The sequence below is a fragment of the Tympanuchus pallidicinctus genome, unplaced genomic scaffold, assembly GCF_026119805.1.
Source record: "Tympanuchus pallidicinctus isolate F22 unplaced genomic scaffold, pur_lepc_1.0 scaffold1, whole genome shotgun sequence".
NCBI lineage: Eukaryota > Metazoa > Chordata > Aves > Galliformes > Phasianidae > Tympanuchus > Tympanuchus pallidicinctus.
Window position 1 is genome coordinate 102,161,993 of NW_026294618.1, and position 19,933 is coordinate 102,181,925.

Sequence of the window (19,933 nt, forward strand, 5' to 3'; positions counted from 1 at the left end):
TGCGGCAGCTGCTCCCGCAGCCCCGAGTAACTCTTTTGGAAAAGAGCTGTGGGGGGAAGAGTGAAAGGAGAAAGAAAGACTGTTCTTTTTTTTTTTTTTTTTTCCTTTGGTGCCATTTTGGATGTCATCTGTTACCTTGGTGACTGTGCTCAGCCCCCAAAGCCCCTGGATTGTTAGGGAAAAAAAAAAAAAAAAAAAAAAAAAAAAAAGCATGCTATTTCTGCACCGTCATTTATCACTGTCACCGCATAATGATTCCCCTCGCAGCTCCTTATTGATGTTTGTAATTGCATTATCTCATAAAGGGAGGGGGTGGGGGCCGCGGTGATCAATGGGGCCGCGCCGAGCACGTCGGGGTCAGGGGCTGCGGGGGGCGGCGGGGCCCCCCCTGCCCCCCCCCGCTGCCAACAAGTCCGGTGCGCCCGGAGCGGGGCCGGCACTGGGGACCCCCGGAGTGCGGTATGGAGAGGGAGGGAAAGGCCCCAGCTAAGGCAATGGGAGCGGGGTTACAATGAGTGGGACGGGGGAAAAAAAAATAAAGGGTTGGTCAGTTCTTGCCCCGAATCACTGCTGGGCCACTACCTGCCCCGGGGGGAGAATCTGCGTTCTTCGGGAGCTGTTTCTGTCGAGCAGCGCCGCGCAAAGCCTCAAAGCCATGCAGCAGTGCACCGAGCCGTGCCTTCTGCGTGCCCTCCTCTCTTCATCTGCCCTCTCCCCCCACTCCCCTTCGCCCCACGAGATTTCGCAGCGCACCACCACCAACCCCTCTCCTTCCTCTCCCCGAGTCCAGCGGAACGAACTCCGCTCCACGCTCCCCGAAGTGACGAAAGGAGCCGTTCCCCTCCGTTCTCTCCGCAAAACCCCGCATTGGGGGCTGCGAGGCGAAGGGTGCCGAACCCTCAGCGCTGCACCCCCGTTCCTTCGCGTTGTGTTTTTTTTCCTCCTCTTTCGCCCGGGGATGAGGATCGGTGCTCCCGTCGGGCTCCACCGGAACGCCGCTCCTCTGTTCCGGCACAAACAGCCGCGTTTCCGAATTAACTTCACTACAAGTCCGCTTTTCCGACGCCCGGCGGTGGGGCGCTGAGATTTCAGGTGGGAACGAACCCAACGCCGCAGTTCCCTTCTCCCCCCCATCTCAGGTCCGAAGGTTCTCAGCTGGGCTCTTCTTAAGAAATAAACAATACAGAGCGCAGCGGCCCACAGTTAAAAGAATGAGAAACGGGTCTCGTTGCAGAAATTATTTATTTGTAGAACGAAGATGATTGAAACATAAAACAACAACAACAACAACATCAACAAAACAACAACAACCACACAAACTGCAGCTGCAACAAAAAAAAAAAAAAGAAGAAGAAAAAAAAACCCGCCGTGATTTACGATTATTAAATCTTTGATTGCCACGTTAATGTTTCTTTTTCTACCTTTCATTTGCATTTTAATCTATCGAATCTTTACAATTCCGCTGCCTCCAACCCCGGTGATTGATGACACCTCTGAAAAGGGGGGAAAAAAAGCGCAGCGTTCCGGGCGGGCTCTGCTCTTTCCCCCCCTCGGCCGCTCCCCACCACGTTCACGCGGGCAGCGCCAATTAATTACGCCTTTTTAAATGTCAAAGGTATAAATAAAAGCCCCCCCCCTCCCGGCCTTACCCTTCTACCCGAATGGGGATGTTTATTCCGAGCCTCTCGGTTTAAAGCAAGGAGGGAATCACCCCGCTAAAAGGCTATGAGAAGAAACATCCGCGCTGCTCCGCGGTGTGAATAAATACGGACGGACGAAACTTCACCTATGGAATAGGGGGGAAAGGAGAGCTGAGGGCGCAGCTCATTGCTGTTTTTCTCCACTATGGCCGCCCCCCAAAATGAGGGTGAAGGCGTCGGGGTGCGGGCAGCCTGGAGGTGGGGTAGGGACACCCAAAAAGAGCTCAGGGCCATCCGCTGGGGGGGTGGCTCAGAGGGGACATCCAGCCCATAGGGCAGCACCCATCCGGGGGTGCCCGTAGGGAAGCTTTGGGGCTCCGCACCTGCGGCCAAGGAGCGCCTAGAGGAGGTCGAGTGCTTCGTCAGAAAGATAACGACAGCAGGTTCGACCTAAACGCTCCCGCCAGTGGCTGGTCAGCGCTTTATTTATCGGTGGGAGCGAAGCGGAGATGTGAGAACCATCTCCCGACCGCAGCCATCGGTTTCTGTTAGCACGGTGCTACGGACGAGACCTCTCACACGGAGCCCCAGGGGGTGGCCCCTTCGCTCCGCTCTGCTCTCAAGGTGAGCTGAGAGGTGAGAGCGGCCCTCGGCCCTCCGCTGCGCCCCAGCCCTGCCCGCAGCCACGGCCACAGCTCTGCGCAAATCCCGCGCAGCGCCGTCTGCCCACGTCGGGGAGCGTCCCGCTGCCGGCCCGGCGAGTTGCCCGTTTCTCTTCAAAGGCCGATCGCCTAATCGTTTCCAGAGTTTAAAAGTCACGAAGCTATATGAAAGAAAAGCGGTTTTCTCCTCTCCCGGTCCGCCGCACGCTGGGGCGGGGAAGGGGAGCCCCGATCCCGGGAGAGACGCTCTGGGAATCGGGCGTTGATACGGCGTACGCGAAAAACGTAAACAGATTTCGTTTCTGAAAGGGTACGGGTAAAGTGGTGGTAATTATATGTAATTAATGCTGAAGGGAAAATGAACACATAATAGGTTCCAAAGATTAAACCATCTGTAACTATCAGGGGAACTTTTAAAGTTTCCTTCTCTTTCTTTTTTCTCTTTTTTTTTTCTTTCTTTTTTTTTTTTTTTTCTTTTTTTAAGACACCCCTTTCCTTTCGCTGAGGATTTTTTTTAGAGGGGAAAAATTCGAGCTCCTAAGTGAGAAACGAACCCTGGAGGGTTTCAACGCTTCTCTCCCCGCACTTTCGCTGATCGCCCAATGCAGAAACAAACTGAAAGGTGACTTCAGCCCCGACTGACGTTTGCGGCGCGTCACGCAGCTGTGCGCCGGATTTGCGCTTTTGATTACTCCGCAATTTTCAATAAGAAATGTTAAGACACATAACCGGCATTCCCACGCGTTCTTTATATCTCTGTTTAATTTATTAATTTATTTATTTTCCTAGCGAGGGTTTATTGGAATCTCCTCGATCAGCTTTGCTTCCCAGGTAGTTCACGAACACCGGAGCCGATCTGCTTTCCCAGCAAAGCAGCTGCAGAGTGCAGCCGTTCGGCGCAGCCCCAGCACACGGGAACGCGTTCCCCTTTAGGTCTTTCCTGCTCTCTCGATTGGAGCCGGCAGAAGAACACCCCGTGCTTTTACCTTTTGCAAAGACGGAAACGGGGCTGTCTTTGCAATTGCACTGAGTTTACTAAAGCCCTGCAAACAGTTGCCGAGGCACAGTGTGAGCTGCGGCTCCGGTCAGACCGTGCGTTTCCCATCACCTAACTGCTCGCAGTGTGGGGCTGCCATCCCGGGTCACCTGCATGCTGCTTTCTGGGACCGATGCCTGGGGGGGGGTGGGCTCACACTGCTCCGTTTTCTCCTGCATCCATCCCAAAAGCAGAAATGGAGCTGCTGCCCTCGATCCCAGCTCCAGCTCAGCGCTGGATGTGGTTGAGATGTTTTCTTCGCCTTCCCCATCAGTTTCGGGTGAGGTTTGGGCCATCCCCCTGCAAGCTCCCGTTTTTTGCTTTGCAGGGCAGGTTCACAAGCCATTGTGGCCGCTTTTAGAAGCCCACCATGCACAGAACTTTATGCACAGTTAAACCCTCGGAGTAATAATGCTTATATTCCTTCCTCTCCAGAGGCCAAGCCTCAGCCCAGGGACCAGTGCAGCAATGCAAGGGTTCACCCCTACTCTGGTCCAACTCAACCTGCTGTGGCTCTGCGCTCCTCTGGCTGCTGACCTGTAAGGGCTGCACGGGCTCTGAGCTCCACGGAACATCCCCTGCTGCAATGCAAGTGTCTATGGGACGGGATGCAGGAAGACAGCACTTGGCTGGGGGTAGCTCAGCACTATGGGTGGGAGCTGCGAGGTCCTGCTGGAGTCAGAGAACAGCAGAATCCAATGCATCTATTGTCCGTGCCTCAGTTTCCCCATCACTGGGAGCTCATGGCAGCAGGTGGTGCCCAGGGGCTGAGGCACCTGAGCGGAATTAACAGCTGAGCTTTATTAACCAGTTAATCAGCAGCTCTTCCCTGATGGCACCAGCCCTCCCACCTGCCACATCGGGCTGCCTGCCACCCTCCTCCACTTACAGAAGGTTTTCCTGATTGGAACTCATTAGTGCCTCCTTCTTTTGCTAGTGCACTCAGGTTTAGCTTTCTGCAGAGTATGGCTGTGAATCAGTCAGGCCTTCGTTCTGATGGGACTCTGCTGAGAGCTGGTTTGTGTGGGATTTTGGCCAAAACCTGATCAGGAGAAGGGCATATACAGAACAGGTTGAAGTGAGATCTTAGCTCCACTCAGCATCTCCTTGAGCCTCTGCTGAGCCTGGCAGCAATAAGGACCAGGCTCCCTGTGGGCTGTGCTATGCTGGTGGCAGCTCAGCTCTGGGGTAGTGCCTGAAGTGCTAGAGAAGCCTCAATGGAAGTCCCTGCTTGAGCACAGACACGTGCAGGGAGAAGCTGGGAGACCTTTGTGCTGGGGAAAAGGAAGAGAGAGTCCTTTTCCCAAGACAGGACTGCTGCTGCCTCCTGCTTCCTCCACCTTGGGCTGGGAACCCCTTATCTTGTTTGTGTACTGTAGGTGCTGGAGGATCTTTTCCTTGGCAAAGCCTTCTCATGCTGGATGATGGCTTTGCTGCAAGAGGCAAGGCAGTTGCAGGACAATATCTTTTTCTTTCATTAAAAAAAAAAATATATATATATATTGTTATTATTTGATGCAGGCCCTGCTCTGCATCCAAGCAAGGAGATGTGTCATCAATCCCGTGTTAGGACAAGTCCTGTGTTAGGGTGGTCTTTGTCCTTGCCACCAGTTCTGCCAAAGGGGAACGGTTCCAGCAGGGAGGGATGTGCCATAAATTTGCCTCAAGCAGCATGGGGCTGCAGCCTGGAGGTGGATGTGACCCTGTGCTGCGTTTGATGGACTCAGCATGCTGCTGTAACACAGCAGCACTAGTCCCACCTTCCTCTCCTTGCTTACCCCAGGTGGGTGTGTTGTGAGGCAGTTGACCAACATTCTTTAGTGAGTTTTCTGATTAAAAGCAGCCTGAGTTCTGCCTTTGGAGGGCCCACTGTTCACTGATGCTGTGTAAGTTTGCTGTGCCCACAGCTCCAGTGGTGAGGTTGGGGATTTCAGCCCCTCCTACTGGGTCGCAGGGAATAACGCCACCTGCTGAAAAACCATCCTTATGGAGGACTCTTCAGACCCAGTGCTTGGCTTTTGCCCTAGAATATAAGGGTGTACATCCTTTAAAACAGCACAACACATCAACCTATCTAACAAAACCAAAGTCTCACTGCTGTGAGTGCCAAGCCCAAAGCAGGAAATGAGTAAGAAAGCTCATTACTGGAGCAAAGTACTCTCCCACCACACATCTATCAAAGACAGTTGGTATCAACCTTATAATGAGGGGAGAAAAGGTTTGGGAAGGTGTTGAATAGGGTGGCTGTTGCCATGTTGCACTTCCATGGCACACGGTCATGCTTGCTGGGCCTGAGGTTTATAGGTTGGACTGCAGCCTTTGAGAAAGCTGAATTTACTTTAGATTACTGAAATTAGACTCTTATAATCCAAAGTAGCAGCCTAGGGGCTCTCTGGTGTGTTATCCTTCACTCTCAGTCCTTTACTTTGTAGTGTCAATGGAGTAATTTGTTAAGAAAATAGGCAGTAGTTCTGAAACCAAGGAGTAACATTGAGCAGCCCTGTGTCTTGCTGACAGATCTTCTGACCAAGAGGCTGTTTCTTCTCTGTGAGTATAAAGACACTTCTTTCTACTCCCACCTCTCTCTCTGTGGATGGGGTCCACTTGCTCAGTTCTACTGGCTTGTCTCCATTAACTGATAGTAATTTGTCTCCATACATTTCTAGCTTGGCGAGGTAAGCAGCCTCCAGATCACCCAACCTCTCCTTCTCTTGCTAGTGGTGTTGGCTTGTGTGTGCATGTATAAGGTACATGTATAAGAGGCCAACTAAATACAAAATCTGCTGGATGCTAAAAAATTTGCAAGAGAAATCCACAGATGTATGGGAAACACTGGGACTCAATCTCCAGTTGAGCCATTCATCCTTCTGCTCCTTAAAAGCAGCACACTCCGTGTGCCTGCTTCCTCCACCACAAGGTGTAAGAAGGGTTTCTGAAGTCAGATATACTGCCATGTCACTGTTGGATTGTGTTGGATTTAGGTCCATCTTGTAGTGGAGATGCTTCAGATGCAATTTGCATTATGCATGTCCCTCTGTAACAGGAACTGGCTCACAGTGGGATGCAAAAACAGTATTTCAGAGGGAAGCGTTTCCTTCAAATTCCTCCTTTAGTCCAGGCCAATGCTGCTGCTTCCTTGGGAATGGAATGGGGCTGTGACCTTGCTATCCATTTTCTAAGGCTTTTGGTTTACCAGGCTGAGCTTTAGGCATGCAAAGAAGCTGCAAATGCTTTCAGAATGATTGGGACAAGCTGAACAGAGATCTCCTCCATACCTCTCCCTCTGCAGCAGGACTTGGAACTTACTTTCGTGAAGAAAAAACCAACATATTAATTTACTGTTGTTGCTGCATAGTGGGATTTATGCATTCCATTCCCTTACTGATAATTGGAGATTATCACATCAGGGCCCTCATATCACTAATAGAATAAACTCTTAAATGGCAAAACATTTAATCGCTGCCAATTAAAAGGCCTCTTCCTCCTTGTGCTTGTGCTGCACAGCTCTCAGATAGAAAGTCAGGGAGAGCTGTCTCCAGATAGCACCAAGGAATAGGGGGCATGTGAACATGGTCCACATGTCAGAGGAAGGGAGGTGGGATACTCCCTCATCACCTTTCACCTGATCACTGTAGTGATCCTGTATAATCAAAGAATATTAGGATGTTATAACCACCAAATAAACAAAAGAGTTAGGCAAAGTAGACTATGATAACAAAAGAGAAGAAATAGAAGACTTACCCCTATCCTGGGCTCACCCACAAAACACCAGCAGAGGCAATCTCCAGAAGAAGTCCTTCCCCACTGGTAGCCTGCTCTTAAATAGGTCTAGGAGGGGTGGAGCCAGGCAGCACAGCTGAATTGCCTTCACCTGTGCTCCTCTGTCTGATTCATTGCTCGCCTCAGGTGATCAATCAGAGATTCAGGCTGAGACTCAGCAGTTCCCATACAGATCCCCCGATGTGTTTGCCTATGGGCCCATCCCTGTCTGGACCTCAGGAGGCCATGCCTCTTTCCTTCACACAGAGGAGGTTGCCCAAGGAAGTTGTAGGTGCCCATCTCTGGATGCACGGAAGGCTAGGCTGGATGTGGCTCTGGGAAGCCTGGTTTGGTGGCTGGCAACCCTGCACATAGCAGGGAGCTTGAAACTAGATGGGCATTGTGGTCCTTTTCAACCCAGGCCATTTTATGATTCTGTGATTCCCTTTTGGAAGAGTTTTTTGCACCCAAAAGGGCTGCAATGGGTTGCTATGGGAATGCATGTTTATTTACCCACCCTTCCCTGTAACTCTCAGATACTTGGTGAATTCCCTCCAATTATAGTTTTCAAACTTTTTGCTAAAATAGAACCCCATAGGCCAAATTTAGCACCGAGAAGGCATCATATGGATCATATGAAAGGCTGGGAATAAAATTAATTAATGCATGGATTCCAATGACCTATAAATGTCATTGTTTCATCTCAAAGATATATTGGTACTGTAATTTTTACTTAACTCTTTCAAAGGACCACATGTGAGCATGGCTGAATGGATACGGAAATTATTTATACAGCATGTTAAGGGGACATTAAAGCATTTTGTAGCATGTGGTAGGCCTCTCAGCGAGGCGAGAGGCACAGATCAGCTATCCAGCTGTGGTGTGCTGCTCTGGCTGTGCCAGAGCCACCAGATGATGCACTTTCCTGCCTGTCTCTAAATGAACATGAGCAGGAGCGGGATCCCCAGTTTACATCAGCGATGGGGACAAGTGGAGGTTCTATCTTCCAGTATTTTTCCTGCCAGATCTATGTCCTCGCTGCGCCTTCTGCTCCAGGGCTGATGGAAAGCAGTGGTTTGCCCCAGAGCAGGTAGGCAGAGATCTTTGCGCGCAGGAAATCCAGCAGCTTTCAGAGATCAGTGGCTTGCGGCTGCTGCCCGCTGTGGTGATGGTGGGGGTTAACGAGCCCTTTGTAGCTGTGCCTCCTCTGCAAAATAATAAAAAGTATAAAGAATGAGCATCCAGCCTGTACGGGAGGTGGCCATATCCTCTGGCCTCCTGCTGGGTCTCTTCCCAGCTCTTGTGGTGAGCCCTCTCATCAGCAAGCACTGGCTGCAAATAGGTTACATGGATACACAACATACATTTAGAGATGGAATACAGATGCAAATTTTATTATTATGTATATGTGCGTGTGTAAAATGCACTGGATATGTGCTATATGTATGCAATATGTGTGTGTGTATATATATATATATGCAAAAAATAGTTATATTTACACATGAAAAGAAAGCTGATGTGGATCAGAGCCCTTCTGGGATGCAGGGAGCAAAGGAGAATGAGTGACTCACAGCTGGTGGGATGTGTGGGAGGAGCTGCAGCTGATGAACCTCCTTGGTTGCTTCCCAAGGGGTGCATTTTGACCCCCAAAAAGCTGCTGGAGGAAGCTGGGGAGGTAGGCTCAGCTGCATGCCTCCTGTGGATAGAAAGTAATGACCATGAACTATGGCAGCAACCTGGAGGAGCCTGCTGGTGACATCATGAGCCAACAGAGCTTTGCCCTCTGGGTTTATGGTGATGTCATCATAACGCCTTGATGGAGAGCACGTTTGACCCCGCACTTCACACTTGGCCATCATTTATTTGGTAATCTACATGCGTGGGGACACTGTGAGCTGCTTTGTGTGTGTGGAGGGTCAAAAGCAGAGCTGGAGCCTGAAGGGGTTGGGGGAGAGCCGGTGCTTTTGCTGGTATAATGTTATGAACATAAGTATGAGTTTGATGAACCGTTTGGACTGACTGACATAGAAGCACTTGTGTCTGAATAGCTGGGGAGGTGGATGTTGTCTCTCAGAAGGAAAGCTGAGTGTTTTTGTGTGGAGTTGAGACATCCATGCTCTATTTGGTGCATATAGGATGGGCAGAGATGCTCGCAGTCCAGTTTCAGTTGTATTTGACTGTATCTGGTTCCGTGAGATCTTAAAACCAAAGTGTAAATTCAGGTTAAACATCCCCAGAATTTCTCACTTGGGCTTTAGTGCCCAAGTAGCTTTTGAAAACTTGCCTCAGTCACCCTGAACCAAAATGATGCTGGCCTTTGGAAAGCCCTGCTCAGTGCCTATCCCAGGCAGCCTGTGCTGACGCTACTCCGTGTGCTCAGCTCATAGACCACGAGTAGGGGAAAAACTTGCTTAACATTCACCAGAGCAGCTGCGGAGTGAGATTGGGTGACGTGCTCAGTAGGATAAAAAAAATTACAGCGGGATAGTTTATGTTCAATTTTAACTGTATTTGACATTGCGATTTTCTTCTTTGGGATTTACATAATGGAGAAGATTGTAATGCAACACTGCTGCTGTAAGTACCCTTCAGATGGCACCTTTGCTTGGAAAACAGTGCGGTCAGATCGATTTTTGTTAAAGATTGCAAAAATTATTAGCAAGGAAGCAACGCACACAGAGCGAGATAGAGCTGCTGATGCGAAGGGCGAAACAGATCCCTGAGTCCCTGGCGGGGTTGCCTAACGAGGCAAGTTGTGTTGTGGCTGTATTTGCATAGCATGGAAAATGCTGTTCGCGTAACTGGGAACCGTAGGTTCCCCTCTCAGATTCCTCTCTATTAGTAGGGTATAAAAAGGTATCGGTTTCCAAAGTAACTGCAACAACATGTTTTCCTCAGTTCCTGTTGAGGAGCCAAAAACCTTTGTGAGTAATAAATCAAGCAGTTTATATCTCTGAACTTAAATCTTTTATTGGTTACTGATTAACTTGACTGTGCTGCCTGACAAATCTTCATAATAAATAAGCTAACCAACAAGCACTTAAAAATCAAACTAACTTTGTTTAAAGGAATATCACTAAAACATGATCTACATTGTAATGAATTTGGCAGTCAGCATGTGGTAATGTGCACGTTTCAACATGAATCTCAAACCCAGAAATCACAAGACGTGGGGAGTAATAAAAAGATCGCTCTGTAACTGCTTGAAGCACGAATGCATGTTGATGTTTATCAGAGGTGTTACTTACGGGCAAAACGGGTGAAGAATCAGCGCCATCCGTTAGAAGGAGAATAGTGGCAAAACGGCTATGAAGCATCAGTGTTGAGGTTGCCCATGGGAAGATAATTTTGCCAGTAAACATTGTGATTTTTAAAGCATTACGCCTCGTGTGTCCTGTAAACGTGGCCCTATCACCCGTAGGGCCAGGATTTTGCTGGCTAAATTTTGGGAGGCTCTCTTTTTTTTTTTATCCTCCCCACGTTTTTGGTGGAAGGCTTATGCGAGTTGTTGGCTTCCACAGTAAGGCTACATTTGAACGAATTAAACTGTTGACAGTTAAATTGTACTAAGTAGCTTCGATATAAAAGATGATTCCCAGATTTTTTCCATCCAGCTTTAAATAAATAAATAAATAATGAAGAAGAAAGAATCCGAGGAACTCCATTCTAAACATCTGTCTGGGCAGATGTCAAAATGAGGAGTGTTACTGCGCTATACTGCGAGTATATGACACCACGTTATTTACTCTTGGCTTAAATATTCTCAGTAGGTTTTAGGATTTACTGAGAAGAAATGCTTGAGAGCGCAAACTCGTCCTTTTTTGTTACAGAGCAAGTGCCTATGTGGATCCACTTCCAGAGCAAATACTGAAGAACAGTGCAGTGTCTTTTACGCCTTATTCGCATCACATGGGCATTTATGAATTGTAGATATGCGGCTGTGGAAAGATGTGGAAGATTTGTTTTTCTGTAAATGAATTTTAGCGGACGAGCTCCTTTTGAAGTGAGATCACATCGTTCTGAATTGCTCTGGATAAAATCATTGGCATGGAGCTGTGTGTTAGTCAGCTGATTATAATCTGGTACAATAATCTGCATTTCTTCAAGAAACGAGAGATTGACAGCGTCAAGGGCGTTACGAATCCAGCAGTAATCTGGGGAATTGAGTTAGAATGAGGCAGTGCTTGTAATGTTAATATTCTAGAAACACGTTGCTTAATTTTTGTTTCCAGATTGCATATATTAACCCATTTTATTAACCTGTCTATAGCCTTGATTCAATAAACCACTCCTATTCAGTACAGCTCTAAAGCATATGTTTGCCTTTAAACACATGCTTAAATCCCATTGACTTTTTAATGCTCAAAGTTAAGCACGTGCTTAAATGTTTTTGCTTGGGTCTGCAAAAGGGGAAAAAAAAATAGCGTCCTAGGGATAAAAAACCACCTGAAACAAACAGAAACAATTTTCATGCCTTGTTTTGGAGTCCCTGCCAAAGAGCCCAACAATAGCAGGAATATCTCGCTGTTTGCTTAATGAGCAAAGAATGGAAGTGTGAAGGGGAAAAGGCAGGTTCTAGGTAAGGAAGTGACAAGGTGAGGTTGTTTTCTTATCACTTTGCATTTATTTTTAAGCCAAGCATCCCTTTCAAAGCAGTAAAAAAGGAATAATATTGGCTGTGGCTGGGAATTACTCTGTAGCTTGCAGCCAACCGATTTGCGTTTACTCCCATTGCTTGCTTCATGGGAAATGTCAGCTTGCTGCAGAAACTTTTAATTGGTTTATGAGTGATATATTCAAGCTGCTTATTCCCTAAAACATCTGTTTTTGTTTCAGTTCCCCGATGTCAAATGTTTGGTGATATCCCAAGGTAGCACAGTGTTTCCAAGTCATATTTCCTGGGGTATCTGTCAATAAAATCCCCTTAAATTGAGCATAATCAAATTAGTACAAGGTAGTCATGAAGTCTCCAGAATCAAGATATCAGAAAGTCCCTATTCCCATTATTTTTCCTTATTGCTTGCGATTGGCTGCTCCTGGGACTTAGAGGAAGAAAGCCGTGAGAGTTATGGCTTATTTCATCTTTTTCCCCCCTACCTCTCCAATGGCCTTGAGCAAGTCTAATTTGTATTGTTACGTAAATTGGAATCAAGCCAGGGGAAGAACAAGCCTCGTGCTGCACCCAATAGCAAATCCAGTTATTTTTTGACTGCAATTTGTTTGAAGATTTGTCTGTTCCACATGACAACAGGAGTCCTAAAGTAAACAGGCAATCGCGAGAGCTAAAACAAGCAAAACATGAGTAAGAGGTTTCCATCTGCATGCACACACAAAAAGAATCCTCAGTTTCCCACTTCACTGAGGCTGGGGATGGAAAGGAAAAAAAAACATTTTTTATAGAGTATACCTGTGGGTCTTCTATTCAGCTCACAAAATGTGCTCGCTTTGCAGTATTTATTACTAGGTGGCCCAAAACAAAACTCGGATCTGCTTCTACCTGCCATTTATTCTGAATTTTGTTTGTTAGATTTTGAGGAAAAGGAACACTTGAGATGTTTTTTTCCTGAGTGTAAGGGAGCTAATTTGAGGCAGAGGCTGATGAACTGAGCTCAGTCAAAACAAAACCCACCTCAGGACTAAATCAAGTGAGTGTCACTAATCAAAATAACACTGAAAGCAGAAGAGGAGGGGGAAAAAAAAAAAGTTTGCAGATTAACTTTCTTACCAAACTCATTTGCAACTGAATGAAATGAAGTTATAAGGATAAAATTCTCAGCAGATTTGCACAGCACAGTAATAGCCTTTATGCTTGGAAATTTATGGGCCATGGACAGTTTATAAGAAACGATGTAGTTCATCAGAGAAGCAGACTGATGGAGCACATGGGAGCATTCTGCACAGGAAGTTGGGTTTTGGAATAATACTTACTTTGATAGAGTTGTTTTGTTAGCTAAGTAAAACAGTAGGGAAGCCAATGGCCACTTAGGCTTCAAACATAAATATATATTTATAAGTCACCCAGCTGCTTAATTGAGATCTCTAGTGTTTTCCCTAAGTATATCTTATCCAAAAAACAGTAAAGCAGAAAATAACAACAGCAGCAAAGACCTGCTGTACGCCGAGGTTCATTTAATCAGTCAGTAGTAGTTAGGGGGAAAATGGAGCATTACTTTAGGGGCAGAGTCGTTGAGGCTCCCAGAGACTCTTCAGCACAAGCAGCAGCTCACACTAAGCTTGGATTGCTCCCAAAGAAGCAGCAGGGTAGGTGCCCTTTGCTGCACTTCTGACCTTTTTTTGGGGTTCTTCCTCTGACAAGAAGGCCAACACAGCCTGTATCTGAGTTGTACTGAATGCTGGCAACAGAGTTTGGGAATATAGGTGTCAGGGTTTGTGCCAGAGGCCGGCTGCGCTGGTTGAGGAGGGGGAAGGAAGTACATGGTACTTCAAAATGTTCTCCGAGGGAGGTTACACAGGAGACGGCTCATTAAATATGAGCAAAGAACTGGAAAATAAGATTTCACACTCCAGTCTGGGTGAATTTGGGTTCCCTGGAAAATATGTAGGAATTCTGGCAGGTTCTGGGGAGCTTCAGGAAACACTCTGGAGGTTTCGCAAAGGTGCTTTGAGTTTGGAGAGCACATCCAAGATGAGGGTAGGGCCTCCCAGCCTGGGAACCTCACCCCCAGCCCTAGAGGGCTGGGCAGCCCCCAAAGTTGCATCTGGCTTTACATGGGGAGTGAGTAGGAGACAGGTGGGCACTGGGGGCTTGGTGTCAGCAGCCCCTTGCTGTTCATCTCAGATTTCTGTCTGAGCTCAGTTTGCATTCAAATCTCCTGCCTTCCAGATGAATAGAGGCTGAGAGGTGTGGCTTTTTGGTATTTTCTGATGCAACTGTTTCCTCCATGCAGGCAAACTTGAAAAAAACTCTTTGATATCTTTGAGCTTGAGGCTTGGCCTGAGCAAGAGCTGAGGGCTGAGCCTTCTCTCCATTCTCTGCTCCCTTTTATCAGAAAATATTATTGAATGGGTTCTGCATTCCCATTGCATTTCTTTCTGCCCCTAACAGGGTTATCCTCATGCTCTAAAAAACCAGATTTTAGGAAGGTGTCACTGTTCAATCAGGGCTTTAAGCTCTAATTTAAATCAATGCCTACAACAATTTCCTGAGCTTCAGAAGCATTAGAGGGTCTCAGAGGCAAAAATGGGTAGATCTGTGAAAAGGCCTATGATGTCTAAGTGCAACTTGCAAAGCACGGAAATGCCACAGGGATGTCCAACCTGACCAAAATCCTAGGGGTCAGCAGCTGGTGGCCCTCCAAACGTCCTGCACGTTCACCATGATGCTGGTTGCTGGAGAGATGCAGTTAGCTAATCGTTTCTAATTTCCCCTTTTCCCTCCCAGTTTTCAAGTGTATTTGTGTTCCAGACGCAGTTTGCTCCTTATCATACTCACAGCCCATTTCCTCCTCCTGTTTTATAGTCAGTGAAGTCTAAATGGTAAATTAGTGACATCCCCATCATTACAGCAGCAGAGTGCAGTGCCATCCAAATGCTGTTCCCTGTAGCAGCGAGCAGAAGGAGAAGCTAGGATGGTAGTGAAAATGTTCACATTCCAATATAAACGTCTGAAACCATCGCCAAAAACGGCTGTGCTTCTCTTGCTTTTCCTCTCGCTTTGTCTCACCGGTCGTGTGTGTGTGTGTGCAGGAAGGAAAACATCTTGAGGAATGTTCACTGGCTTCAAAAGCATCTTCATTTCTTCAGCTGCAGCGAATTTTGTCAATAGCTGCCGAGTCACGTGGCTGAAAATAGGCACTGGTATTTTGGAGAGCTCAGCTTGCAGAGGGGGTGGACTCTCCAGATTTATAAGGAGCTCTTCCACTGCTGTTCACACCTTCCTTGAGAAAGTGCTGTCAGTAAAAATGTCCCAGAACTTACCAGGGAGTTCAGAGCCAGACACCGCCGTGATTTGCTGCTCTTCCTTTCTTGTGTGAAGTGGGGGAAGCCTTTCAGCATCAGATTGTTTATTTTGCTTGGTGGCAGTTGCCAAAAAAAAAAAAAAAAAAAAAAAAAAAAAAAAAAAAAAAAAAGGAAGGGGGGGATCTTAAATAATATTGTGGTTCAGGCAGCTTGAAGGTGTTGAAGAGAGTTCTGTGAAACTGGTTTATAGAAAGGTTTTTAAATGTGGTTTTGGCAAAGACAAAGTGGCAGGTTCATTTCCCATTCCACAGAGGTTGCCTCTGCTCTCTGTTTGCTTAAAAACTGAACATCTCTGTGAAAGCCAGAACAATCTTGGTGATGCTTATCATTTCTGGAGTGAAACTGGGGGCCTCAACAGCTCTCCCCATGCCATGTCCCCATACCTGATTCCCACAAGAACATTGATGCAGCTACTAAAATATGCACTGATGCCCAAGTCTTTTGCTGGAACAGCATGCCCACATCTGGAACGTCTCCAGTGGGAACCTGGCCCTTCAAGGGAAGAACTGGGGGTTTTAGCACTTTCACCTCTTGATGTATCATTGGCCACAAAAATCCTGTACATGAATTCAGGGGAGCTCACCCTTGTTGAAATTTGGGGTTCAGTTTGCTCTGGGATGGATGGTACGCATCCTGTCTGCCTGAAAGAATGGATACATTTTGTTCAAGTTAGAGGTTCTATTTTAATCAGACTTTAATACCAAGCAATTTGAACCAAGCTTTTGTTCATATCCAGAAGAATCACAAACCAACAAATAAGGTAGAGAGAGAACAACTGCTTGCTTATAAGAAAGATCTTCATGCCTGAAACGCTCACAGCACTGGAGTTGCCTGGCACCAATTGCAGTGCTCAGGGAGTAAAATCACCTATACTTACAGAAAAAAAAAGGCAAAAGCCTCCTGAGGAATGATATCAATTGCCCTTTGGCTTCACGCTCCTAAAAAGAGAGCGGCTGAGTGTGAGTGCTGGCAGTCTCCCCCCGAAGCCCGGTTTCTGCAGTCAGTCATCACCTGAGTTTCCCAAATACTGCTCCAATTCCCCAGGAATACATGACGTGACAATGGGTCTGGTGGTGGGACAGCTGACATAGCTTAAAGGTGCTGGAGCCATAGCAGTGACCATCTGACCCAGGGACGTGTCATACACCTCTCTCTACTGCTCTCTCTTCTCCTCATGTGACGTCCTCTTTGGAGTGTTTGTCCTGCCTTTGGTGTGTCATGGCAACTGGGTCAGATCTTTCCTTATTACTTTTTTTTTTTTCCCCCTCCTTTTACCCTGCAATTGAACCCAGTCTCCTGGGAAATATGGGCTGAGCCCAAAAGACATTAATGTGTCTGCCAAAGTGTCATTTTCTGAACCTATGGAGGAATGGGGGAAAAAAAAAAAGGCAGAAAGAAGAGCCATCTCATTGCCACATTCTACGACTTCCATCAAGCTTGGAAAGTGGATATTTCCCAAACAATTTGAGCTATTGCAAAAGCAGCACTACAAGAAAGGTTGCTGGAAGAGGCCTACAGAGACCACTTGTCCAGCCCTTTACCTCTGCAACTATTCCTGGGATGGCCATAAATCTAGCAGGGTCTAAAGACTGACATGCAAGGCCCTACTTGGAATCCAGTCCTCTTAAACCAGCCAGATCCAAACGCTGGGAAAAAGAACAGATTTTTAATGGGTGTTGTTCTCATCCCACAGTGTGTTGATCTGTTGTATTATTGTCAGGACCAGTAAAAATAAAAAGTATCAGACTCTCCTTTTCACAGGCTTTCTCATCTTTGTGACTTGACACTGCTGCCATGATGCCACCCAAGAGTCACTGCTGCCTCAGAATTAAGAGGACGGTGTTTGGTTTCTGGGTGGTTTTAAGGCAATCTGTCTGATCCTCCTATAGTCCTGCTGATTTCTAGAGGAGTTACTGCACGCGTATCTATGATCTCTGTTGCTGGAGGCAGCCACAGCATTTTGCAGGAGGTGGAGATATTTTTGATTTTTTTGATCTTTCAGATAGGACAGCTCCAGAGAAAGCCAAGGCCTCTTTCAAAACTCATATGCTATAGGGTCCTTCCAGCTGTCCCTAATGCAGATACAGGATAGAGTGGCCAGGAGTAGAGAAACAGCTAAGAAACTTGCAATGGGTAACATAGCTTCCCAGTGAGTTTGCTAGGAAGTGCTGCTGGCCTATCAGACACAGGAAATGGCCGCCTTAAGGCAAGGTTTGCTCCTCGGCCAGGGCAGCTTATTCAGTGCCATGCTGGCACTGACTTGGGTTTTCAGGGAGCAAGAGAACAGGGACCACAGCTCCTGGAGGTGGTCACGGTTGAGTGCTTCAACCACAGCATTACACATTGAAGAGAGGGGAAGAAAAAGCTCTACATTCAAGGGAATGTAATTGCTCTGAGTGGTGGCTGGAGGGATCCTCCAGTGCATTTCACAAGAGTTTACATAATTCTGGATTCTCTACCACTTAGAATGGAAAAAAGAAAGCTAATCTGTTTGATCAGGCCTCTCCCACTCGATATGTGTATTGGATTCTACATTAAAGCTTTTAACAGTTACGTACACATCTGAGCTGGAGCTATTGTTAGCCCATGTGATGGATTAAGATCAAGAATGTTAATGTTATCCAAAGGAACGCTTTTTAATGTATATTGCAATTGTATAAACAGGGTCACTAGAGCTAAATGGGATGTCAATGACCTATGAAGATCATAAAGTAAACAAAAGATCTTAAAATAAGCATGTAACCTGAACACATTGGGGATTGTTGTATATCAAAGGCATTTGCTTATATAAAGTAAGGGAAAATTACTTACGGGTAATGTTGTTTGCCACAAGTCTACCTCTTGCCTGCTCTACAAAGAAAACCTACCCAGAGGGACTGGAATATGTCTCCATCCACCAGCAAGCACTGAGCCTGCATGCCCCAGCCAAGTAAAGTCCAGCTTTTGCACACACATAATAAATACACATTGAAATTCCATGGAGCAGTGATAAGACATCATTTCTGGTGAGCAGCAAAGCTTTCCATGCACTCATAGGAGAGGGAGGAAGAGAAGGAGAATGACCCTGCTGAACACCAAGTTGGGTGGGTTTCAGAGCCCTGGTAACACAGGGCGAACATGGCAGGTCCTTGGGTTCAGCCAGGCAGTAAAAAATACCAGAAAGAATCTAAGAGACACTTTTTCTTTTAATGAAGTACATTAGCAGAGGTAATGTAGGACTAAAGAGTAGAGGAACATTTTATCAAGGAGTGTAGTGATAGGACAAGGAGTAATATCTTTAAACATTAAAGAGAGGGTAACATAAACAAGGAAGAGAGGAGATTTAGATTAGATGTTAAAAGAAATTATTTTCTTGGAGAGTAGCACAGCACTGACTGCCCAGAAAAGTTATGGATCCCCCCATCCCTGGAGGTGTTCAAGGCCAGGCTAGATAGGCAGCCTGACCTAGGGGAAGAAAATGTTTTTGCTTATAACAAAGGTTTGGAACTAGATGATCTCCAGCATCCCTTCCAGCCTAAACCATTCTATGATTTGGTGATGATTCTATGATTCTCCTCAAGTTATTGAGAGTGAAGAGTTATGGCTTCTTAGCTTGGTTTTATTCATTTGATGTCCAGTTGCTGTGAAAAAGTGAGACCTTATCCAAGATAACTGTAATACTATAAAGTGATGGAAAGTTCAGTGATAGAAGGGAGGTAGCACAACACCAGCCTACAGCAAAATAAAACAAGCCAAAATACAGAAGCTGTAAAGCTGTAAATAACAGAAACAAAGGAAGGAAAACTGCTTACCTTTAGAAGGTCTCTAATAGTCAGGGATCTCCAGCAAGATCCCCTTGCTGCCACTGCCAACCCTTAAATGAGGTCTGGGTACGGGTGGATCCTGATTCCAGCCCTTCTGGTCACTCAGGTACATTGCATACACCTGAGCTCCCCTGGGTTGGCCCTACCTTCCCACCAGGTGCTCCATCACTCAGTATTTCCACTACAATACCCTAAGCAGCAGGGACTTAAATGTCTTTTTGTGAGAGAACAGGGTTAAAACTCAAGATTGTTTATAAGGAATGCCTTTATGGGAATGGTTTTAAGAAATCATTTTACACTTAGTCCAGAACAGTTATATCAAGGCCACGTCTTACTGATTTGGTTATGAAAATTTCACAATCAAATGTTTGCTGAAGTCATGGCATATCATACTTAGTGTATACATGTATAGTATTTAAGGAAATGTTATGAGTTCTATAATGTCTGTTCTTGGAAAAGGTGTATGCTGACTAGTACTTACTTCCTTGTTGTCTTCAGACTATTATTTCTTTAAGGATTTTTTTTTTCCTAGCAGGTTTAGAATAACACACTTCTTTGTAAAGAAGCAACAAAAATATCCTCTCTTTTCTTTTCCTTCAAAACCTCAGCTACAGTTAATTCCTTCATTACCGTCAGGTGATATTCATCAAGCCCAGTTGATCTGAAAATACCTAGTTTATTTAAGTGAACTGTTAGCCTGCTCTCCTGTGATGTTGGATTGACTTATTTTTAAAATTCATTAATATAATTTTAAGAGAGCTCTGAATTACGGTTTCTCAACAAGAACTGCTGTGAAGCAAACTAGAGGAAAATAGGGGACTGGTAAAAGTCTTTCCTTCCCATAGGTACCCTTTTCCTACCTCTACAGAAATCCGGCTGGACTAAATAGCTGAGAAGGCAAAGAAGTGACTTTATTTCATTCTGTAACCTCTCCATCTCTCCCTGAGAGTGTGATCTGAAGTATCTAAGTCTTGTTCTAGATAGCAGTGTAACTGAAACAAAACTTGGTGACTGTGGTAGGGCAGGTTCTAAGTGCTTCTCTCTGAGTAGCTG

The 19,933-nt window shown here is 46.1% G+C and overlaps 1 long non-coding RNA gene across 1 annotated transcript; it reads right to left on the bottom strand.

Moving 5' to 3' along the window:
- Nucleotides 1-13,606: 13,606 nt before the first annotated feature.
- LOC128084011 (uncharacterized) lies at nt 13,607-19,081 on the bottom strand. Its single transcript, XR_008208305.1, has 2 exons — nt 18,869-19,081; nt 13,607-15,718 (listed from the first exon to the last, which is right to left on the bottom strand). It is a non-coding gene; the product is annotated as an uncharacterized LOC128084011 (long non-coding RNA).
- Nucleotides 19,082-19,933: the final 852 nt, after the last annotated feature.